The following is a 25,022-nucleotide window of genomic DNA, read 5'->3' as shown; positions in this document are numbered from 1 at the left end:
CCTCTCTCTCTAAAAATAAACACAATCAATAAAAAAACATATCTTTTGGTGAGGATTAAAAAAAAATGATATAACCTCAAAGGGTAGCTAGATAGGACACTGAGTTTACTTATGTCTATCCATTAAAATCTTCCATCTTGATCCATGTTGAGTTTATTGTAGTGTGGTGTAAGTTGGTGTTCTAGTTTCTTTTTTTTTTTTGTTGCTGTTGTTGTTGTTGTTTAGTTTTTATTTAATAATCATAAGCTTAACTCTGCAATCCAGCTAGACTTGGAACGGGTAAGGAAAATATGGAACCCAATGAACTGCGGCGAGAGCACGGAGATTACAGAACATTTCCAAGCAGAGAGGGGTGAAGGGGTGCTCTCCTGAGCTACAGAAGGAATGGTCTGGTAGTTAAGATAAAACCCAAGTCAAATGTATTAGAGTTGTCCACAGTCAGTAATGGTAATCTTCTTGCTGGTCTTGCCATTCCTGGACCCATAGCGCTCCATGGCTGTCACAACACCCATGCCGTCTTTCACCTGGCCAAAGACCACATGCTTGCCATCCAGCCACTCGGTCTTGGCCGTGCAGATGAAGAACTGGGAATCGTTTGTGTTGGGTCCAGCATTCGCCATGGACAAGATGCCAGGACCTGTGTGCTTCAGGATGAAATTCTCATCATCGAATTTCTCCCCGTAGATGGACTTGCCGCCTGTGCCATTGTGGTGTGTGAAGTCCCCACCCTGGCACATAAATCCCGGAATAATTCTGTGAAAGCAGGAACCTTTATAACCAAATCCTTTCTCCCAGGTGCTCAGAACACAAAAGTTTTCTGCCGTCTTTGGGACTTTGTCTGCAAACAGCTCGAAGGAGACGCGGCCCAAGGGCTCGCCATCGGCAGCGATGTCGAAGAACACGGTGGGATTGACCATGGCTGGATGCGGGAATATCCAGGGCGGCGGTGGCGATGGCGTCTGCAAGGCCTCTAGTTTCATTTTTGTTTTTGCATGTCCTTGTCCAGTTCTCCCAACACCATTAGTTGAAGAAGCTATTTTCACTCCATTTTATACTCCTTCCCCCTTTGTCAAATATTGGTTGACCATAGAGACCTCGGTTTATTTCTGGCTCTACATTCTGTTTCATTGATCTATATGTCTATTCTTAGCCAGTAATATACTGTTTTGATAACTGTGGCCTTGTAATGTAAATTGATACCAGGTATTGTGATTCCTCCTACTTTTTCTTGTTTTTCAAGATGCTGAGGTTATTCAGGGTAATTTTTGGTTCCATATAAATTTTAGAAGTATTTGTTCTAGGCCTGTGAAATATGTCATTGGTATTTTAATAGGGATTGCATTGAATCTATAAATTGCTTTGGGTAGTATGGACATTTTAATAATGTTAGTTCTTTCCATCCATGAACATGGAATATGCTTCTAGTTATTTGTATCTTCCTTAATTTCTTTTGTCAGTGTTCTGTAGTTTTCTGAGTACAGGGATCTTTTACTTCCTTGGTTAAATTTATTCCTAGGTACTTTCTTTTTCTTGGTGCTATAGGAAATGGCATTTTATTTTCTAGTTTCTATCTCTGATATTTCATTGTTGATGTATAGAGATGGCTTTGATTTCTGAATATTGACTTTGTTCCCTGCTATTTTTCCAAATTCACTTATTAGGTTGAGTAGGTTTTTTTTGGTGGAGTCTATAGGGTTTCCTATGTACACTATCATGTTGTCTGCAAATAATGACAGTTTTACTACCTTTTTTCCTATTTGGATGCCTTTTATTTCTTTTTCTTGTCTGATCTCTGTGGCTAGAACTTCTAAAACTATGTTGAATAGAAGTGGAGAGAGTGGACATCCTTGTCTTGTTCCTAATTTTAAGGGGAAAGCTTTTAGCTTTTACCCATTGAGTATGATGTTGGCGGCAGGTTTCTCATATATGGCCTTTATTATCTTGAGATATGCTCCTTCTATCCCCAGTTTGCTGAGTGTTTTTATCATAAATGGGTGCTGAACTTTATCATATGCTTTTTCAGCATCTATTGATATGATCATGTGATTTTTTTCTTTCATTTTGTTTACATGGTGTATTATGTTTATTGATGTGCAAATATTAAAGCATCTTTGCATCCCTGGGATGAATCCCACTTGATTGTGGTGTATGATCTTTTTAATGTGTTGCTGGATCCAGTTTGCCAATATTTTGTTGAGGATTTTAGCATCTATGTTCATCAGCGATATTGGCCTGTAGTTTTCTTTCTTTGTTCTGTCTTGACCTGGTTTCAGAATTAGGATAATATTGGCCTCATAGAAAGAGTTTGGGAGTCTTCCTTCTTCTTGGGTTTGTTGTAATATTTTGACAAGAGTAGGTGTTAGTTCTTCCTTAAAAGTTTTGTAAAATTTGTCTTTGAAGCCATCTGGTCCAGTGCTTTTATGTGCTGGGAATTTTTTGATTACTGCTTCAATTTCCCTAGGAGTTATTGGTTTATTCAGGTTTCTGTTTGTTCTTGATTCAGTTTTGGAAGATTACATTTCCAGATATTTGTCCATTTCCCCCAGGTTGTCAAATTTCTTGCCCTATAGTTATCTGTTCATAGTAATTTCTTACAATCTTTTCTATTTCTGTGATATTGGTTGTGATTTCTCCTCTTTGGTTTCTGATTTTGTTTATTTGAGTCTTCTCTCATTTTTTCTTGATGAGTCTGGTTAAAGGCTTGTTGATTTTGTTTACTTTTTAAAGAACCAGCTCCTGGTTTTATCAATCCTTTGAAATATTCTTTTAGTCTCTATGTCATTTAATTTTGCTCTGATCTTGATGATTTCCTTCCTTGTACTTGCTCTGGGCTTTTTTTGTTGTTCTTATGGTTCTTGTAGATGTAGGGTTAGGTTTTTTATTTGAGATTCTTCTGTCCTTTTTAGGCCTGTATTGCTATTTACTTCCCTCTCAGAACTTCCTTCTCTGTGTCCCATAGGTTTTAGGCTGCTGTGTGTTCATTATCATTTGTTTCCAGAAACTTTGATTTCTTCCTTGATGTCATTGCTAACCTATTTATTATTTAATAGCATGTTATTCAGTCTCTATAAGTTTGAATTTTTTTTTTGAGTTTTATCCTTGAGGTTGGTTTCTAGTTTCAAGCCATTGTGATCTGAGAAGATGCTTGATATAATTTCAATTTTCTTGAATTTGTTGAGGTTTGTTTTATGTCCTACCATGTGGTCTATCTTTGAAAATGTTCCATGTGCATTTGAAAAGAATGTATGTTTTGCTTCTTTGGCATGAAAGGTTCTGTATATATCAATTAAGTCCATTTGATCCTGAGTGTTGTTCAGTGCACAATATCCCTGGTGTCTCTTTGCTTCAAAGATCTGTCCATTATTGACAATGGGGTGTTAAAGTGCCCTACTATGAGTGTGTTGCTGCTGATATACTTCTTGAAGTCCTCCAAGAATTTTCTTATATACTTGGGTGCTCCTATGTTGGGTGCATATATATTTACAAGGGTTATATATTCTTGATGGATTGTTCCCTTAAGTATTGTAAAATGTCCTTCTTTGTCTCTTTTTGTGGCCTTTGTTGTGAAATCTGTCTTGTCTGATATAAGTATTACTACCCCAGGTTTTTTTCATGTCCATTTGCTTGAAATATTTTTTCTATCCCTTCACTTTCAGTCTGTGTAAATCTTTTGTTTTGAGGTGGGTCTCTTGTAGACAGCATATATGTGGCTCTTGTTTTCTTATCCATTCAGCAACCCTATGCCTTTTGATTGGTGCACTTAATCCATTTAAATTTAAGGTTATTATTGATAGATATTTATTGTCATTTTTCCCCTTTGTACTTGTGTTCCTCTCTGTCTCTCTCTGTTTCTTCGTCTTCTTAAAGCAGACCCTTTAGCATCTTCTGCAATACTGGTTTGGTGGAGATGTATTCTTTTAGCCTTCTTTTGTCTGTGAAACTCCTTATTTCACCTTCCATTTTGAATGAGAGCCTTGCTGAGTAGAGCAGTCTTGGTTGTAGGCCTTTGTTTTTCATTACTTGGATTATTTTTTGCCATTCCCTTTTGGTTTATAGTGTTTCTGTTGAGAAATTTGGTGATAGCCTTTTTGGAACTCCCTTGTATGTTATTAGCTGTTTCTCTCTTGCTGCTTTTAAGATTCTCTCTTTGTCTTTGTGTTTTGCCACTTTAATTTTGATGTGTCTTGGAGTGGGCCTGTTTGGGTTCATCTTCATTGGGACCCCCTGTGCTTTCTGGACTTGCATGACTTTTTCTTTCATTAAGTTAGGGAAGTTTTTGTCATTACTTTTTCAAACAGGTTTTCTACCCCTTACTCCTCTTCTTCTTCTTCTGGTATCCCTATGATATGGATATTATTACATTTCATGTTGTCCTGCAGCTCTCTTAAAACCTCTTCATGCTTTTTCAGTCTTTTTTTTCATTTTGTTTCAATGTCTGGAAATTTTTTCCTACGTTGTCCTCCAGCTCACTGATCTGATCTTCTGTTTCACCTAACCTGCTTTTGATTCCTTCTACCATGTTCTTCATTTCAGAAATGGTATTCTTCATTTCCTCCTGTCTCTTATTGATAGTTTCTATGTCCTTTTTAATGCTGGTGTAGTTCTCAGTAAGCTCCTTGTAGCTTCCCTGGAGTTTTTCATAGTTTCCCTGGAGTTTTTGTAGTTTTCTTTGAGCTTGCTGAGCTCATTGAGCTTCCTCATAATCATTATTTTGAATTCCATGTCTGATATTTTGCTTACCTTTATTTTACTTAGCACTCTTTCTGAGGATTCCTCCTTTCCTTTTGATGGGGGTTGTTTCTTTGTCTCCCTATTTTTTGTGACTCTTCTTATTTCTTTCTGCTTCTTAGGTTGATCTGCTTTGACTTCTTGTCTTTGTGTTGTGACCTTCTGTGGTCAGAGACCTCTGGGATTCAGTGGTGCAGTCTCCTTGACCTCCTGAACTTGATGCGCTTGGGATGCCCTTTATGCCATTTATTCGGGCTGTCTGGTTGTACTTGGGTTTTGGTTGTTGTCGTGTTGCTCTTTGGTGGGTCCTTTCCTCCATCTAGCTGACTGAGAGTGACTCCTCTCAGCACGTCTTGTATACTCTTATAGAGGTGCACTTTCTTTACTTCCTGGATCTGCCCCTGGTGATGTCAGATCGTGTCCCAGTCTGGGCCTAGGCAGTCTGTTTGAGACTACCAGAGATCTACTGTCTTTGTCTGTCTCATTTTATTGTTAACCTATCCAATCTGTGATCAGCCATCAGGCTTAAGCACTGAGGGTGGGGAAGATTAATTCCTGCAGGTGGGGCCATTGCTCCTCCTCAGGCTGATGCCACTTGGAGGATATTGGTCTGCCTGCAGTGTGGGGAATGAGTTACCACTGGGACCCTGTCAGCTGCTTTCTCAGTTCTCTCCTCAATACCACTGCGCCAAACTCTCCTCAAGCATCTCCAGCCTACTCTGCCCTCCCTCTGCTGGAGCCCAGGGTAAGTGGTTGCCAATGTATTTTCATACATGGTCCCATAAGTGCTCTTTGTGTCCGTCCATTTCTTCAGGCCAGCAAAAAAACGCTGCAGCTTTTCACTTTTCACAGCTGGATGCTATTTTACTTTCCTCTCTGTTGCTGTAGGCTAGGAAGCCCAGCTGAGGGTTTGGACCCCACCCTTCTCAGGGGGAACCCCTGATTGCTGAGATGTTTCTCTGTCCCTTTAGCTGCTGCCCGTGGGAGCTCAGCCAGCTCCTTGTGTCTCTGCACTTCCTACCAGTCATGTTATGATGAAGAGGCCTTTTCTATCTGTCTGTGGTTATAAGGCTTCTCTCCAGCTAGTACTCATTTGGTTATTCTGGATGATTTCTCCACAATTAAGTTGTAATTCTAGATTGGTTCTGGAAGGAGGTTAATGTAACTTCCACTTACTCCTCTGTCATCTTGAATCTCTGACAGCTGATTTTAAAGATTTTGCTTATTTATTTTTAGCAAGAGGGCAAGGGAGGGAGAAAGAGAGGGAGAAAAACATTGATTGGTTGCCTCTTGCATGCCCCTAGCCCAGGACCTGGCCGCAACCTAGGCATGTGCCCTGACCAGGAATCAAACCAGTAAACTTTTGGTTTGCGAGATGGCACCTAACCCTCTAAGCCACACCAGTCAGGGTAGCTGATTTTTAAAAAAAGATTACTGGGTAGCTGAGCTGAAACCAATGGGCAGAAAATCTAGAGGTTGGTGGGAAAAATAGGTCATTGTAACCATTCAAGCAACAAATGCTGGCGGCCTGGATTAATCAGTTGCAAAGGAGGAAGGCTAGATATAAGAGACTTCTTTGGGGTTGAGTGTGAGGTGTTGGTAAATGGGTGTGGGCATGAAGGGGAGGGGAAATGGAGCATAAATGACGGGGTTGTTGCATGGGAGGCAGTTGATGATGATGCCACTGATGGAGAACTTTCCTACAGAGGTGACGCTGGTTTCTGGGGTTCAGATAATGAGTCTATGTTGGTTCTATTAAATTTAAGAGAAACTGATTGAAATGACATGAATAATGTGGAATGGGGAAGGTCTTCAGTGCATAGTGGAATCACCTTTTAGATTTATATAGTTGTTACTGCCAGTTGGAGCCAGTTAGAATACCCATGGGCCCATTTTCTGTCATGTAATGGGACTCACTTCACACTCCCAGATTTTAAAATAATTTAAAAGAGACTCTTCTTCTTCTTCTTCTTCTTGCTTATTATTTCTTAATATTTATTTTTTAAATGGATGGATAACTCAATTATATGAAACATAATGACTTAATGTACAAGTATGTATATATTGCAAAATGATCACTGCAATAAGTTTAGTTAACATCCATTACCACATTTTTACAAATATTTTTTCTAATAGTGAGAACTTTTAAGATCTGCTCTATTAACAACTTTCAAATGTATAATACAGTATTATTAACTGTAGTCAGCATGCTGTCCATTACATCTCCAGGACTTATAACTGAATCTTAGTACCTTTTGACCACTTTTTCTAAAAGGGACACTTCTTAATCCTCCTGAAAATTTGTAGTTTGGACTTTGGGCCAATTTAACCACAGGGTGTTTCCAACTAGTAAACCAGGTGGCATCTGTCAGTCAAGAACCACCAGGAGCAAGCAGCACCTTTTCTATCTTGACTCTTCCACTGCTAGAAGTTCAGCAGGACCAGAACAATGAGCTGGATAGGAGGGGGATAAAGATGAGGGTTAGGGTGGGAGAGTGTGGGGTCTGTTTATCCGAGCAGATACCAGTTTATCCTTACAGATCTGAGGCTATAATGGGCAAAAAGGAAATCCAGAAAGGCCTTTTGTTTATTAAAATAAACCCAAATAAAAGCTATAGATCATAAATTGCAGAACTTTAGAGAGAATCTTGATTATGATCTGATAGCATTTCAGAAAGGTTGCTCTGGTGGCTGTTTTGAGTAGTGATCTCACAAGTTGCAGGGAAGGCTTGTTTTCCAAAAAGCATGCAAGAAAATATTAGAAGAAAATTGGATGCAGATGTGGTCTTTAATCTGAAAAAAAGAGACTAAACTTCACTGATATTTAATATGCTACTTCAGAATAGGACATATGTATAATTTATAAATAAATGCACACACAATGAGAATGTGTGTTCAGAAATATTTTACTGATGGGGACACAATTATGGCTTCTTGCTTTGACTTTAAAATAAATGCCAGGCCCTTTCAGATTTCCTTTCTTATCCATGGTGGGGCAGGGAGGAGGGGGAGATGGGGTTGTTGGAAAGAAAGAGGAAGAGGCGGATGGCAATGGTATTTAGAATTTGGTGATTGATGGCGTGGGAGTGAATCTTTGATCAAACCCTCCCCGTCAGTGGAGAATCTATGCCCTTTCTAGTACTTTCACAGAACTGCCATCATTTCTCTTATGGCATCGGAATCTAAATAGTTACTTACCAGTCATTTGCCTCCTAGTATTTTGAAGCTGTATTCCTAGCAATTTAGTGGCTCCCAAATAAATGTTGCAATGGGAATATTACATTAAATGTTTTAATAGCTCAAAAATGAAAAAGAGGCATATTTTTGAATAAGAGAGTGTTCCATATAATGGTAGGCACTCTAAGCCATAGCTTAGGGAATGCAATAAGAGCCTACCATAATATGCTGTGGAATTAAGGTTGTTAAAACTGGCTTTATGATTCTGTGTTATAGATTAGAAGTAACTGGAGCTAGTCATTTGTTGATGCCTGCTATTTGAAATTTATATGGTGATTAGGGACAATATTAAATACTCACATTTTAAAAACTACAAGTATAAGTGTCCAAATGAGTCATGAGACTTATTTTTTCCTTACTAAAATATGAGTCAAAATTAGCCATAAAAGTTACTTTCAAAGCATTTCCTTTTGGATACCTAAGGAATGCTGACTATTCAACTAACATTAGTTGCATAAAGAAGATTTTCGGTCCCATGATCTGGCTGAAGCTTTGCACGAACAGCTGCTTATCTCATGAATGGAATTTCCTGTTAATATTCTTGCAGGCTAATTGTTCATCAAAAGTATAACAAATGTCAACAAATATCTCAAATGTGTTACATCCTAATATTTAAGGGACAGCAGAAATAGTTCAGATGTTTAACTTGGTTGTGCTTAAAAGGCAACAGCACAACCTTTAGCTTTTGTCACAAACTACTCTTGACAGGATTAATGCTCTTCAGAGGAACCATTTGGTTTAAATGCCCTCTCCTTTCAATTTACAGCAGCATATGGCTTAAGATAAGACAAGCTAAGGGAAGAAATACAATTGTAACTTCAAACATTGTTATTATAAAGCACCTTTTTTTTGAATGGATGGCATATAGTTTTCATCCCAACTACATATGGAAATAAGTTTTCTTAGAATAAAAATTCCTCAAATGGACTCCAATTTCTTGGCAATACCACAAAGACATCGACTTTTTAATGTAAGTTACTCAGGATGGAGGGCACCTCACCTGGGCACCAGGGTTTAGATCAGAAGTGGAAATTTCGTGTCTGTAGAAACTTCCTGGAACCCCAAGACAGCAGATTCTTAAAAGGCTTTTTTCTTCTTCTGATAACATTAGCCTTTTGCACTGTGGTGCAAATTGAGGCGTTGTTTAAGGAGGGTGCTCAGGGAGGAAGTTTTGGCGCAACACTCTGACCTCCTTCACGCTCTTAGTCACGCTTGATTTTCTTTGCCTGCGCCCTAACAAACTCAGTGCCTAAGAGCTGGAAATGAACAGGTCATTCCCCTTCTCTTCCAGATGGTATCGATCTTTGTTCCTCTTTCAGAAGCAGATGAGAATGGTGTCAGGCTTTTAGAAACCAGAGCTCCCTTTTCATCTTGTTGGCATCTTCTCCTGGGCCTACCTTCGCGGGCGCTGGGAGCCACTTTTGGGTTTGGAGAAAGGAGGTTGAATTACTCCCTATGCTACTGTTGTTGCTTGGCTAGATATTGAGAAGGGGTGCAAAGGACACTAGACATTAAGCTTAATAAACTGGGAAGCAGGAGCCTGTTTGCTTCACCAGGAAGCTACAGCTTCACACCCCAGAGGTCACAGCATTGCTCCTCCAAGGGGATTAATACTCCTCTTTTTCCTACTCCAGTACCGAATTACTGGGGGGTGCAAGAGGAGGTGCTGGACCATAGAGGCCTTTCAGTCTATCTTGGGGTGTAAGCCCATCCAAAGACCACAAAAACTTGGGAAGCTGATTGGTCATTTTTGAGAAAGCACCTGGTCTGTCCCAAACCTAAGCTCCTGGTTAAAAGCCCAGGGGAACAAAGAAACTCTCTCTTTCTCTTGCCTGTGACCCACATTAGTGTGGTGCATGCACCAGTTCTTGCCATGGCCATGTGGCCTTAGCAGCCATGGGGCCCACGGCCCCCAGGAAGAAACCTGAATACCACAGCACAGCAGTAGACTACAGCTGGAAACATGCTGAGATAGCTAGATGCTGGACTAGACTGTATTTTAATGAAGAGCATAAACTCTGGGTGGCCTTCATCCTGGCCCAAAGAAGACAAGATTGGGCTTTTTTCCATGGTGAGATAGACAGAGTTGGGACGTTGGGAAGTCAGGAGGGGAATCTCCTTAATTGTACATCATCAATAAACCATTCCAGAGAGCCACATCCTCCTGTGTGGGTCTCAGGAAATTTCTTTTCTTTAGACAACACGATACCCAACTTCCACCAGTAACACTGCCTCTGCTACCTTGTGTGTTCCTGCACATCTGAAGCTATTAACTGTCTCTCTCCCTCCTGGACACTCCTGTTTAATCCCCAAAACCTCCACATCCGTGACTGCCATCAGCCACACACCACCACCACCCTCCTCTTACCCTTGAAAGAAGGCTTGGTGAATGACTGAACACATAGCGTGGTGTTATCTACAGGTTACTGTCTGTAACCAACATTCTATGTTTATACATAGTATTTTTTATAGTTCTGTATAGCTCAGTTTTCTGGATTAAGAACAAATTCTTGTAAGAATGCCATATAATACTATTGTATACTCATGAATTTACCAAACATTTAGTGAGCATCCCTTCCCATGTGCTCTGCTGTAAGTGGGGCATGTAGGGACAGGTAAGACTTTTCCTGCCCTGAGGTATGTACTTGAAACAACATGACATAAGGAAGGTGGTGGTGAAATATCTGAGAGCCACATCTGTTTTTGTTGGTCATGCTAGCTAAGAAGATGAAGAACTATAAAAAAGAAGAAGAGTATGTGATAGAGAGGTATGTGACTTGCAAAGCCTAAAATAGTTACTATCTGGCCCTTTACAGCAAAGTTTGCTGACCTCTGACACAAGGACTGTAATCCAAAGTAAAACATTTAAATTCTATCGGGAGTGGTCAAAAGGTTATAGGAGTCCAGAAAGGGAAATGCTACTCTTGACTAATGGGATCAAAAGAAAGACTAGCATAGAGCAAGTGAGTCCTAAAGAAAAGGTGATATTTCAATGAAAGGAAATGAAAGAGAAGCCATTTGAAGGGGAGGAAAAGAAGAGAGAACAAAACAACCTAGTTATTGCTTGTTAACCCCGTAGCTACTCACTGGAATCCATCCCTGGGGGAGCTTTTAAAATATATTGAAAACAAATTGAAAACAAACGGGAACAATAACACCTGACTGTATATCACATTGAAAGCATAACTACACAGAGAAAGAATTATTTCAAGTGACTTTTGAATTGAATGCTGTGACTGGACATCCCTAAAGAGAAATATTGTAAGGATTAAAAACATTGCAAAGAAACCGAAAGGCTGCAGTTTGATTCTGGGTCAGCGCACATGCCTGGGTTGCGAGCCAGGTTCCCGGTTGGGGGCGTGCGAGGGGCAGCCAATTTACATTTCTCTCGCACATTGATGTATGTCGCCCTCTCTTTCTTGCCCCCGTCCCCTCTCTCTAAATATAAATAAATAAATAAAATTTAAAAGAATTGCAATGAAATCTTAAACTCTTGTCAGCAGCTTTACTAATAGTAGTACTGGCATGATGATTTTGATACTGTCTAATTTGTATGATGAGATAAAGGAAATGAATATGTTAATTTTATTAAGAATCAAGATTTCCAATTGCAGGGAAAAAGAGGTACAAATAAAAAAATAAAGAAGTTAAGAGGGTTCAATTTTAATTGGAAATATTGATATGAGTTCATGATTTATATGCATATGTAAATGTAGTTCGTGATTTGAAGTGCATATCTGTATATGTGTATTCCCACCGAAAGCACCTGAAAGGGATGGTATGCCAGTAACCACAAGATGCCTAATGCTTAGACTTATTTTCTAAATATCACTTCAAGGAATCTGTCCTCTTGGGAAACTGGCTAAGTCTAGGCCTAGTTCAGGGAAGTTCAAGGTGAGAAGGGGAATCTTATTGTGCCAGAAAGAAAAAAAGGGTCAAAAGCTAATGAAGTCATGTCAAAAGTTCATAGGACCAATTTGATAGGATTCTCATTAGGTAAATTTGGGACACTTTGAGAATTAAAAAGATAAATGTTACTGGTTGCAAAATATGGGATAAATAAAAATTCAGAAGTCCATAAATATTTTTTTTTAAAAAGTCAAGAGACAGAAGAAGGAAAAAGAAAAATTTGCTTGCCCACTCTTGGAGGTGGCTACTATGAAATTTTTTTACTCTGAAAATTGGTAATTAAGCAAGAAGAATTAATGTTTACTTGACCTTTATAATAAGAGCTATAGTTCATCTCAAGTTAATGAGAAAATGTTCTTTTTCTGTGGCAGATTGCCAGTTAAAAAAATATGAAGCATGACAGAATTTTAAAAATGACCAATTCACTTTCATGCATTGAGAGTGGGAATGAAAGATAGTGCAGGCACTGTGAGAAGAAAGAATTTAGCTGTTTTTTAAAAAAAATAAATAAAATAAACATATATTTACTAAACAACCCAGAAATCCCATTCTTAAGTATTTTACCCAAGTGAAATGAAAATTTATGTTAAGATGAAGACTTGGATAAGAATGTTTTTATGGCTTTATTCATCATTGCCCCCAATTGTGAACAACCTAAATGTCCCTCTGTTTGGGAGTGAATAACAAATTAACACACTCCAACAAAGGACTTCTATGCAGTAAAAGAGAGGAGAGAACTACTGATACATCAACACACCGATGAACCTCAAATGCATTTTGCTAAGTGAAAGAAGCCAGACTCAAAAGACTATATACTGTATGATTCCATGTATGTGACATTCTGGAAAAGGCAAATCCAAAGGGACAGAAAACGTATTAGTGGTTGCCAAGGGCTGGGGTTAGGGGAGGGGTTGAGGATAACAGGATATGGGGGAATATCAGGGAGGGGGGTGGAACTCTTCTCTTTCTCAATGCTCGTGGTGGTTGCACAAACAATACATACATTTGTCAAGACCTGCTAAACTGCAAAGATAAAAGAGTGAACTTTTAGTGTAAATAAAAATTTTGCCTTAATATAAAAGTTAAAAAAGAAATCACCATTTTTTAACTCCCAAATAATTCTTTCAGGTAGGGGTCATCGATGGATGCTGAAACTACTGGGAGGAATTTTGTTGGTGCCAGAATACCATCTCACAGATTCCTTGCTTATTGCAAATAGGAAAATGTGTTTTAAGGGAGAGATGTAACAGTTATTCCCTTAATCAAGGGATCAAAGTCAGCGTTACTAATAATGTGGCACCTAACATTATATGCCACCTGGTGGGATGTGAAGTATACACATCTCCTATGAATTATACTAGCTCCAAATGCTTGACCTGAGTCTAGCCTCTTCCGATTTATATTTCAGTTTAGGACCTACTGGGAATAGACGTGTAAGTTAAATGACACCATGAATTGACAATCAGACCACTATAGTTTATGGACTATTCTACAAGATGGCCAGCCTGTTGGCTTTAAAAGATCGGTGTAATTTAATAAATAAATAGGAGATAATAGACTAAAAAACCTTATCAAATGTAATGTATGAAATTTGACTGGACACTTATTTTTTTTTTCACAAAAAGAGAAAAAAGGGAGATTTTTGAGCAAATTGGGGATATTAGAGAATTGCTATTATTTTCTTAGGCATGATAATGATATTGTGTTTTTGTAAGACAACACCCTTATTTTTGGATACTTCTATAATGTCATATCTGCAAATTATTTTCCAATAGCTCAGCCCTATATATGTCTATCTAGCTATCTACCATATTGCTAAACATTCATAATTGTGATGGGTCCACACATTTCTATACATTATTCATTCAACTTTTCTTGATGTTTAAAATTTTTATAACAAAGAGTAGGGGGGAAATTAATATCAGACTTTACTCTAGACTAAATAAATCAGAATGTCTTGGGGACAGAACCTAAGTTACAGCATTTTTAAAAAGCTCTACAGATGATTTTAAAAAACCTATAAAATGGCCATTTTATTGGGCTGCTGGATTCTGTTGGTCAGGAATTCAGAGGGCAAAGAGAGGTTGACTTGTCTGTGTTCAACAATGTCTGGGGCCTCAGCTGAGCTATCCTGGGGTCATCTGGCTGCATCTTCTCACACAGGCCTGGTGATTGAGCCTGGCTGTTGGCTGGAATCTTGGTTGGGCTGTAAGCCAGCACACCTCCATGTGGTCTCTCCATTAGGTCTCTCTGCATGGTCTCCAGGTGATTTTAATGTAAAGTCAGCATTTACCCAAACTTGAACAATCATAAGAATTATTGTAAGCATTTATTAAAATCCAGATTTCCTGGCCCTTTTCCTGGGTCTAAGATGGGGACTATTTAAATTTCCAGTTAAAGACTACCCAAGTGTGTCTAATGAAATGCTGAATTTGGAAAGCACTGACTTAGGGCATTAGGCCTGTTCTTTTAAGGCCCCAGATATGTTCAGACACCATGTACCAGATGCCACAGATGAGGGGAATGTCCTATTCTATTGCCTTATTTCTGAAACATCTTCCAAGTCTCTCCCTTTGATTCTAGATTACCTTACTTGCCTCCAGCTTTGTCTTTCTCTTGGCTGTGATTATGGTTCTCCCATGGCTATGTGGCTTTTGTTGCTTTAGTTGAATCACTTGTCTTATTTGACTATGTCCTTGGAACTTCCTTCACGACATGATTAGGTGGGTATAGACATTGGATAGATTTGAGATACACTGAGAGAAAAATGATGGTAGAGCATACTAGGTCTTGGAGGCCAGGCTGAGGAGTTTGGCTTTAAATCAGTATGCCATCGTAATCCAGAGAGAGTTTGTCGACCATGAGTGCAAAAGGATCAGGGATGTGCATTAGGAAAGCAACTCAGGGCAGTGAGAACTCAGAGGCAAGGAGAGCAGGTTAGGGCTAGGAGAAAAGTTAGGGGTTTTTACCAAGAGGGTGGTGATCTCAATATTAAAGAGAAGATGGGACACATTTTTTAAACCCTTGTAGACCATTATCGCATTCTTTGGCATTGCTATTGGTTTATAAAATTAAATAAACATTTATCTTTTTATGAAAGATGAGATGGCTGACTTATAAGGTATGCTTTGAATTGGTTCTAGTCCTAATGTACTTGAGGTGATCAAGTACACTCTCCTACTAGTCTTGTCTCCCTCTTGATCAAGAGAACTAAAACTGAGTAAGCTTTGGAACGGTGAACCTTTATCTCAGTAGCATGATTATCCAGCTAACTGAGCCACCATAAAAATCTAAAACCATGGAAGACCTTCTATAACAAAATTAGAATCAGAGAAATGGATACTCTTCTGGGAAGTTTCCCATTGGTATCTGTGAAGTGATTACTCAGATACACTGGTGTTTCTCAGCAACTAGAACACTAGCTGACTACAGTTAATACTCTGTAAATATTAGCTCTTATTAGTTTCAGTTTGATACAGGGTTACCTGCAGCCAACATTCCTCAATGTGACTAGCAGCATTCTTCTTCCCAATGATGACGTATGTCTGGACAAAAATTGTTGTCCATCTCAGGGCTCTCTGAAAATTTTTCTAGGTGATTCTCCAAGTGCGCTCCCTGGACCAGCAGACTCAGCATCACCAGGGAACTTATTAGAAATGTAAACTCTCAGGCCTCATCCAAGATTTACTGAATCAGAGAATTTGAGGATGGGGACTAGTCAATGGTATGCTGGGAAGGGTTTGACAGCGACTCTCCAGAGTTTGCTGATTCACATGGTACAAATTTTCCTATGATGACTAATTTCAAGCTAACACCATGATGTTATTGAATATAGAGTTCTGAAGAGATGCACATAAGTTCTCCCTAACTGATAAGCAGAACCTGCCAAGCTAGCTTTCTGGACGATTCTGATGCTTGATGGAATTTGAGAACGATTGCTCTGATCCCCAAAGAGCTTTGTCGTCTATAGTTCTGGGGAGAAAGTATGGCAGAGTGCCTGGCTTTGGCAGTAAAATTTCTGGGCACAAATCCCACTCTGTCATTTCCTGACCTTAGGCAAGTGCCTGGCCTACAATTCAGCATAAATGCAGAATAGCTATTATTATTACTCCAGCCGCATTCTTGTTGCAGTTGGCCAACACCTTCTCAAACACTTAGAGGAGCTCTGAGGACTTTTACTGCTCCCCAAGGTCCCAGGGTAAGCCAATGATGATCCTGGTACAGGATTTTGCAGTTAGATTGGCCGGACTTTCTTGAGGGCTTATGGTGGTTACGTGAGTTACGTGAAGTGAAAAATGTTTTTTATTACCCCATTTTACATGACAGTCATAAAAACAGCCTACATCAGTGTGGTGATTTGCAGATCCTTATTGTAACATTGGGTTAGGGTCTAGGATGTAGGCAAACTGGAGACTCAAGGTTCATTTTTGTCCGTTAGTAACTGAAGCTACCCAGATAGGCGTCTAAAAAATCCTTTCCTATAATCCCAGTTTCCACCACCGTGAAATACCTGGGTTCCTGTGTGTAAGGGAGCCTAGGGGGCAGAGAAGCCAGTGTGGTAAACTTGAAGTCTCATAAGACTTCTTAACTTCTCTGAGTTTCTCCTCAACTACTGCCTACTCTTTTGATCTCACCAACATCTATGATGACTTCGTCCTGCCCCTTCTTCCTTGGGAACAAAGTCCTACTTTTGTTCAGGCACCTGGAGGAAATGTGTGTAGGGAAGGTGGGTCCCTCACGCATGAACTCTGGTTGTAGAGCTCTCCAACCCCACTTTCTGTGAGGATGGAATTGGTCTATATCTGCCTTGTCTGTCACGGACCCCGCCAGTTCCATGAGGACTTGAAATGTGGCTTGTGTGACTGATCGACTGAATTTCTAATTGTAATAAATTTAAGTTAAACTCTAAATCACTTCATGAAGCTAGTGGATTCCATGTTAGATAGCACAAAGACTCTAAACCATGGTCATTCTAGCCCTCTTTGCCAAGTATTGTCGGACATCACCATGTAGCCCCATCCTGACCTATAGGTTCCAATGTGAAGGACTAGAGGCATCTGGGAAGATTTTTCTCATGGCAGGAGAGAGATGCACAAGAGAAGTTTGTGTCATTCTCATCCTCTGCCCAGTCCCCTCCCACACTTTCCTTCCTACCCTTGCATATTGTCATGTGCAGTATGAATCTTGGTGCCTTGGGAACCCTCATGACAACGAGAGGATGACATTAATAAATAAAGATAAGAACTAACACTTATATAGTGCTTATTACATGCTAGGCCCTGGCTAAGCAGTCTACATATAGTAACTAATTTAATGCTCACAAGAACCCTGGGAGGGAGGTGGTATTGTTATCTCCAATTTCACAGAGAGAAGTGAGGCTCAGAGAAGTTAAGTAAGCCACAAGTCCCACAGCTGAGAAGCACTAGAGCTGGGAGTTGAACCCAGGGGAACTAATGGAAGAGACTGGGCCCCTCATCACTGCACCAAGCTATCTTTCTAGAACCAAGAGAATTGCAAAACCTTGGAATGACCTTTCTCTAGACTTCTTCTTATGTGAGATGTATACTCATCATTACGTTTAAAGCCACTTTAGATAGCTTTCTTGTGACTTGCAGTCTCAAATGTCTGGACTGATACAGTATCTTTGAGTGGGTCTCTTTCATCTGGAGCACCCGGTCATGCTAGTCCATTGAGTCACTCTTCCATCATAGGCTGATTCACAGCACTCATGGATTAGGAAACCATCCCATCATCAGAGGAAGAACAGTCTTAGGCCTGGGAGTGCTGATGTTGAAATACCTAGACAGAGACACCCACAGAGGAGTCCACGCATGCTCAGCCCCGGAGCTTGCAGCAGAGCCGAGGCTTCCAGTATCTGCCATTTCCTCTGATTCTGATAAATAAAGTTTGTGCAGAGGTATTACGGAAGTGAGAAGCGCAGAGAGGCAAGGAGACTTGGAAAACATCTATGAAAGGCTGCAGTGCCTACTTTTAGAATTTACTCATTAAGTTGTCATCATGGCGTCAACTCTGGGTTTCCCCAGTCTCCCAAGCTCTCTTTTGTGACTAAGAATTCGGGCTGATTTGAAGTTGTATTTCATTGATAAGTAGGGTGTTTGTCTTTTCAGGCTCATGAATGTTTGATGATACATGAATGTTCAATCCATTTAACCAGAAGTAAACATGCACATAAGGGGAAAAATACAGAAAATTTCTCGTCCGTGAAATCACCCAACACACTGAGCTGGATAGCGTGGGCTGTTGCAGGAAATGCAACAGGTGCTGCAGGAAATCCCCTTCCAGCCCCAGAGCTGCTCTCCTTCCCTCCTTGCTGCTGGATAGCCCTTTCCCCCTCCCCAGACCTGCTATTCTTTCTTACTCCGTCCTAAGGTTAAGGAGAGCCAGGGCTGCAACTGAAGAATGAATGGGGTGACCAAAGAAGGGGGTCCATCCTTCACCACACTCTTCATTCATCCCTTCACTCATTCAGCAAAGAATTATTGTGCTCTGGCTACTAAAAAGGCACTAGAGACACAATGGAGGAAAAAGTCTTTCTGGGAGAAAAAAGAACCTGCCTTAGGATCCTGCTGGAGTTTTATTATTTCTTTATTTTTTCCTCAGTATGCGATGTGCCAAAGACCCAATATTATCTGTGTGTCAAACCTGTGAGATAAATAGGTGAGGTTTTATCCTTCCATTTCACATGGGAGAACACAAACACTGAGGTCAAGTAAGGAGATCATGGGGTGTGGGTAAGTGGCAGACCCAAGCCTCGAACTCACATCTAATTTTTTTCTCCTAAGACACCTCATACCCAGTCTGGCCTGGGAAGAGCCAACCACTGCAGGTGTTCACTCAGCTCTGAAGCAGATCCTTGAAAGTTCTTTCACCATCAGCCCCTCATTGTAGGGAGAGGAGGGGCCCCTGGCAGCCGCCTGCGTGATCCTGCTGGCTAGTCTTTGAAGTAAAATATCTTGAGATCAAAGGAAATATTCTGTTGAACTCAGTCATTTGTCCTTGATCTGCTAGAAACCTTAATTTAATTAGCAACATAAACTCTGTGACAACTTCACTTTCCCAGATTAGTTTAACATATACCATTTCTTTTATTTCTGAGTGACTTGGAACAACTAAAGGGAAAGAAATATGTGAACTATCTCACATAAGACAGGGACAATGCAATACTTTTATCTCATGAGCATTTTCCAGTAGTACTGACCCAGATTTGTATAATTTTTGTCCTCCAATGAGTAATAAGTTAGAGTGAGAAATATTTTGGATTGAATTATCTACTTGTGTTCCAGAAAGGCAAACTTCCCAGATTCCTTCATGTTTGAAATCATAGCATTTTAGAAAGGAGAGTTCTAACATTATGACCTATTCCATAAGTCAGGCACTTTATATGGTTAAGGAATTCAGTCCTAACCTGTGACATAGGTATTCCTCTTGATAGTTTATAGAAGAAATCAAGTAGGGTTCCTATGGTCACACTGCTGAGATGCCTGGAGCTAAGGTTTGATGTGGCAGGTGCTGAGCCCTCCTGCATGTTAATAGTTCACCGGGGATTTAGAGCTGCCTTTAGACCTTTAGAGATCAGCTGGCCCACGTCCTCCTCTTACATCAGAGCTAAAGAAATAAGGCCCCCAAACTCTAAGTACTTGCCCGTTCCTGATGGAATGCAGACAAAACCTAGGCCACTAACTCTCCCAAGAGTGGTCTTGTCTATTGAACTTGTGCAGATGGTCAAGAACAAGAAAAGTTGTCCCAGATGAATGCAGGTCACCTCTGGGGTCCTTGAGGGAACTCTGCCATTCTAGGATGTTTGATTGATGGTGAGGGGTTTGCCAAGGTATTCATGCCCCAAGAGACTGGGTCTCCTCATTTCTATTTGTGTATGGTGCTTTTGTGTGTGGGTGAGAGCTATGGACCGCCCCCCACCCCCCACCCCCCATGGGACTGCAGTATTTTAGAGGCATATCTGCTTTGAGCATTCTGTTCATGGAGAAACACCTGTGGAAGGGGAGATGCCTCAGTCAAGACTTCAGGCCTTGATCCATTTCATGCCAAACCTCTTGTCTGCTGTGATGTACATTGTCAGTGTTTTGCGGCAGTCCTTTGAGTTCATCAAATCTCACAATGAGAGGTTTCAAATGACTCTGGTAATAAATAACATGACTAGGTCCTGAGCTAGAATTGGTACCTATAGCTCATATTTTTTCTCTCACTATCACCTGCTGAAAGAAAACAGAAGATCTTGGCAAGTGACTGTGCGATGGCTAATATGGATGGCAGCAATTCTTTCTTTCTCACTAAGGCCGTGCTCTTTTAAAAACAAAACAAAGCACAAAAAGAAGAAAGGGATAAAGGAAGGAAATCACAAATGACCTTTGAGAAATTTCCAACATGTAGGCCTGACTGGAGAATAGTGGATGGTTCTCAGTACTTCTGGACTCCCCCTAAAACGATCTCCCATGGATTCTTTTTCTTTAAATAGTGTGAAATGTAAACTTGCATGACTTGGTGGGTGTTCTCAGGAACCCAATGTTACTGGTACCATTCCTCTTCCCTGCCCCAACCCTACCCCCCAGCCCTGCCTCCACCAGTGTTTCTTTAGCTGGGAAATTTCTTAAGCTTCTTACTGGAATTTGTTGCATGTGGTTAAAATCCCCAACAAGTAAAATGTGAACTTGGCATAAGTAATCAGTTTTGTTTTAGAGTCACATTCAGAATAATAAGTTATGGTGAGATAAATTCCTTTTTAAGGAGGTTCCTAATTCCTATAATCTGTAATCGAAATTGAAATTCAGAATCTAGGAAGAGTTTGCAAAAACAGATTATATGTAATTGGTATTGAGAACTACAGTATTTCAATCTGGGTTCCAATGTAAGAGGAAATAAGGATGGAGTGGGGAACTTGCCGCAAATTATGTGCACCATTTTAATGCATTTTTGTAACTTTTTTTTTTTTTTTAAGGAACATTATCTATTGAATATAACAGTCAAAATGAGTGGAATTGGTGAAGCGGGGTGTGGATGTTTGAAACTTTCCATAATAAAAAGGGGAAAAGGAAGCAGAAGCCAAGACAAATGATCATGGCTCTAATAGTGAGCTGTTCTCTGTTTGCAAGAGCTGTTGAGTGAAACAGAAGCAGGAATGACATTTAGTTCAAACTCATTTTCCAAGGAGACTTTTTTTTTTGTTAGTGTTTTCCTGGAACCTTAAAAACACTCAAAAACTGTTTCAACATGTTGCAGGCTGGCAGGGGTCAGAGTTGGCAAGAGTACAAGATGGTTGAGAAAGCTCTAACACGCAGTTAGTGGCTGGTTGAGATAGTTTCCAAACAGAAATGTGACCGGAAGACTAGAAAAATAGGCTGAAACCAGGGACCCTGACCTCAGTCACGCATCTGCCACATATTTTGACTTTACCTGGGGGCCAGAATACGGTGCTTCAGTTTTAGGCTGTTAATCATGATAATGACCAACTACAAGTTTCCCTCTGTTGGGTAACTCCCTGCTCCACCCCTTCCAGACAAGCAGAAGGTGCATGCTTAGAGCAAACTGTTCTCTGTTCCAGATTTTCCAGTGCAAAAAGGAATGTCTATTAGGCCGATTATTTACCTTCTCACTGTCACGGCAGGGCAAGCCTCCTAGCCCAGCTAATTCTCCTGCGAGGACTGGCAGCTCTGAGCTGTGAGCTGGGTGCAGCAGGGCTCCTTCCTCTTTCCCCACATCCGTGGCCCCTTCCACCTGGGCGGCAACCAACTGACCCCAGGCCCCAGGGTCCTGAAGGCTCAAAGGACGGGAAACAAGCGGACACTTGTGGGCTCCCTGAGGCCGGTGAGTCCCATCCTGCCTGGTATTCTGTTGCCTCCAGGGATCACCCAAGTTCTGGCCCCTCCAGTAATGTTTCCTTTTGTACTCATGCACCTGCTGCTCTGTGAGTCTTTTCTGAGGACTCCTGGTTCCTCTTCTGCTCCCATGACAACCCTTTTCACTGGGCTGTCTGGGGTTCTTGTTCCATGGTGGGTAATCCCTTTGTACTCAGAGTCGTTGAAGGATCTAACCCTACTGAAATCAGGCTCTCTCCAGAATGTCCTGGTTTTCCACTTTTCCACATTTCATCAGCCAGTTTGGGGATTCAGCATTTTACCAATGTTCTGTGGTCACTTGCAATCTATTGCTCTTTTTTTCCCTTTTGCAAAATATCCTCCCTCGGTTGACGTTTCGTGATTCCTCTCCCCACCACTCCTTTCTTGCTGTTCCCCATGGGATCTCCTGGTGGTTGCTCCCTCCCATCTTTCCAATGTAATTAATGTGAGTAAATTGGTGTGTGTGTGTGTGTGTGTGTGTGTGTGTACATGTACAGTGTCAAGAGCCTGGCTGCAATATCTGATGGCTTGGATTTTAATTTCTGTTTTGTACTTACCAGTTTGTGTGACTTTGGCCAAATTACTGAACGTTTTTAGTGTGTTAGAGCTTTCATAAAACGAGAATAATAGAACTTCCTATCGTGTAGAGCTGTTGTGAGGACATTATGAGAAGATCCATACATAGTGACTGGCACATTTCTAGCGTAACTCAGTAGTTGTCACCTGTACCACGTTTGGCCTACTTGCTTTCCTTCTCAAATCCCACCCTCATTTGGGGAAACTTCAGTGTTCTTTGGAAATTTACAACCTGGTCTCCAGCAGAGATCCATGGCTTCTTTAACTATGGACATGTGTCTCCACTGCATGCCTGTCCCACTTTCTAATGATAACCTCTGGGTCTCCATGCCCCAACCCCCCATGCTCTTCCCTGCCATGTCCCTTCCATCTTCCCCATCATATCTTTGTCTATTTGTAGCACTAGCCTGAGAACTGCCAACCTTGGTCAGATGACTTATTTTCACTGCCATCTACACAGGCTATGATGTGCATGTTATTCATTGTGTATGAATGTCATATTTATTCTCTGGTTACATTTTCATAATTCTTCAGCCAGATTACTCATGAAGAATCTCATCATCAACCTCTTATCTGGAGATTGGGTCTTAGGCCAGTAATGAATTTGACCCCAGGTGACAAATGGTCTAGCAACTGGCTTGGCATGGGGGTGAGACGACACCTTTCATGTGGCCATGACTCAGAGCTGGGACACCAAGAGGCCACAAGGTGGTCTTTGTCATCTGAACTTGGTATGTATGCTCTGATGAGGAATGGGACAGACTCCATGAGCTGTGGGACAAGCTTAGCTCTGTTTCTGTGTCTCCAGGTTTTCCCTGAGAAAAAAAAAATTTTTTTGGTTGGTACTTTTGGGAATTTCAGTCTATCAGTTCTGCTGAGTCACAGCAAGAATAGGGATTTTTCCTAGCATGGGCCAGACACTTAAGGTGACACTCCTCTTGGGGAGGCAGAATGGTGATGGCAGGGGAATCAGACTGAGGGCTCTCTAAGGCATTCTGCATGACCTTGCCACACAGAGTCAGCAAACTCATGATCTCCTTGTCCCAGTGATGTTTGCAGCCAGGAAAGGTGGGGAGAAGGCGTAGCTTGGCTTGTACCTGACCTTTTCCGTGATCCCAAGAGGGGGAGTGGCTCCTTCTCAGAAGGGAATGGGAAGGAAGGGTGGAAAAATTCTTGTGCAGATTGGGAAACTAGAACAGGACAATGTACTTGTATCATTTGGCTTGAAGTTTTATAAATTCCCAGAGTATCAGAGACATTTCTATCCAAAATATAGGAAAGGCACTCAAAAGACAACTTTTGGTTGACCATAATTTTGGAGAATTTATTCACTGCTTTCTCATAGGTGAATATTAAGAATAAAATATAATTGTGTGATATTTAAAAAACACGCTATATGAGGAATTTGGAGATCTGAATCCCAAATCCTGGTCATCCACTGAAAGACTCTGTGATCTGGACAACATGATTAACTGACTCTATATTTCTTTTTCTTTAAGAGGTCATGAAGAGTAAGAAAAATTTATGTCAAATACTTTGAGCAACTCAAGGGAGCAGAGTGCTTTAAAAATGCCAATTGGACTGTAAAGTTTTTGGGTATTTGAGGAGACTTATAAAATGCACTGGGATAAAAATGACCACATTTCTAGAAATCATCACTAAGAGCTGTGTATTTCAAGATAAATCAAGATAACATTTGCTATTTAGAGCATTAAGATATTGGTACTGGGTAGACAGGAAAAAAGGGAGAGAAAGGGAAAAAACAGAAAAAATTCTTTAAAACCTTGTGTTTAGTCATTACGTATTTTTTCCTTGCCATTTCCAGAATTCCATCCTACTGTTTCGAATCTGGTCATAATAATGAGTTTCCTAGGGATGCACTAACAAAATGCTACAAACTGGGTGGCTTCAAACAATAGACCTCTCTGGTCATATCACATTCTCTGTGCATTTGGTGTTAAGATTTCCTCTTCTTATTAGGACAACAGTCATATTGGATGGGGGCCCAGCTTAATGACATCTTTTTTAAAAAAGATTTTTACTTAGTTTTAGAGAGGGGAAGGGAGTGAGATAAAGAAGGAGAGAAACATCAATGTGTGGTTGCCTCTTGTGTGACCCCAACTGGGGACCTGGCCCACAACCCAGGCATGTGCCCTGATGGGGAATAGAACCTGCAACCCTTTGGTTCACAGGCTGGTGCTCAATCCACTGAGCCACACCAACCAGGGTTGACCTCATCTTCATTACATCTGGGAGACCTTTCCAAATAAGGTCACATTCACATATAAGAGGGCTGGGACTTTAGTATATTTTGTGGAGGACATAATTCAACCCACAATACTAACCAAGTAAAAAACTATCTGCACTTTGCCCAGGAGACCGGGCTCTGGAACTTCTCTGAGTGGGCAAGGCTTCTTGCTGGCTGTCTCCCAGGGCAGGCAGGAAGCTCAGGGACTGGGTTGCAGGGACCTGAATTGCTCTGTACGCACCTTAGCTTCTTTCCTGGGTCCTCACTGTGCCCTTTCCTAACCCTCAGGCATTCTTCAGTCCAAGAAAATTTATTTTTAGTTTAACCAATAAGTGCTTTTAAGAAATGGAGTTACTTTAATACAAAAGTCAAATGTTTGTTTTTTTTTAAATGGATCAGAACATGTGTTTCTAGACTCTTGTCTGCTCCGCTCCTCCATGTCTCCTCCCCCG

The 25,022-nt window shown here is 40.7% G+C and overlaps 1 protein-coding gene and 1 pseudogene across 1 annotated transcript in view; one reads left to right on the top strand and one right to left on the bottom strand.

Moving 5' to 3' along the window:
- Positions 1-257: 257 nt before the first annotated feature.
- LOC150008273 (peptidyl-prolyl cis-trans isomerase A pseudogene) lies at positions 258-917 on the bottom strand (annotated as a pseudogene).
- A 20,683-nt stretch (positions 918-21,600) lies between these two features.
- Positions 21,601-25,022, top strand: part of BASP1 (brain abundant membrane attached signal protein 1) — a 69,278-nt gene continuing 65,856 nt past the window's right edge. The window contains exon 1 of the mRNA XM_090278902.1: positions 21,601-21,714. The gene's annotated coding sequence lies outside the window, so the exon portion shown is untranslated. The remainder of the gene's footprint in view (positions 21,715-25,022) is intronic.

This window comes from Furipterus horrens, unplaced genomic scaffold (assembly GCF_987537825.1).
Source record: "Furipterus horrens unplaced genomic scaffold, mFurHor1.1.pri manual_scaffold_5, whole genome shotgun sequence".
Classification (NCBI taxonomy): Eukaryota; Metazoa; Chordata; class Mammalia; order Chiroptera; family Furipteridae; genus Furipterus; species Furipterus horrens.
Note: the sequence above shows the minus strand (reverse complement) of the source record. Positions and strands in the feature narration are given on the sequence as shown.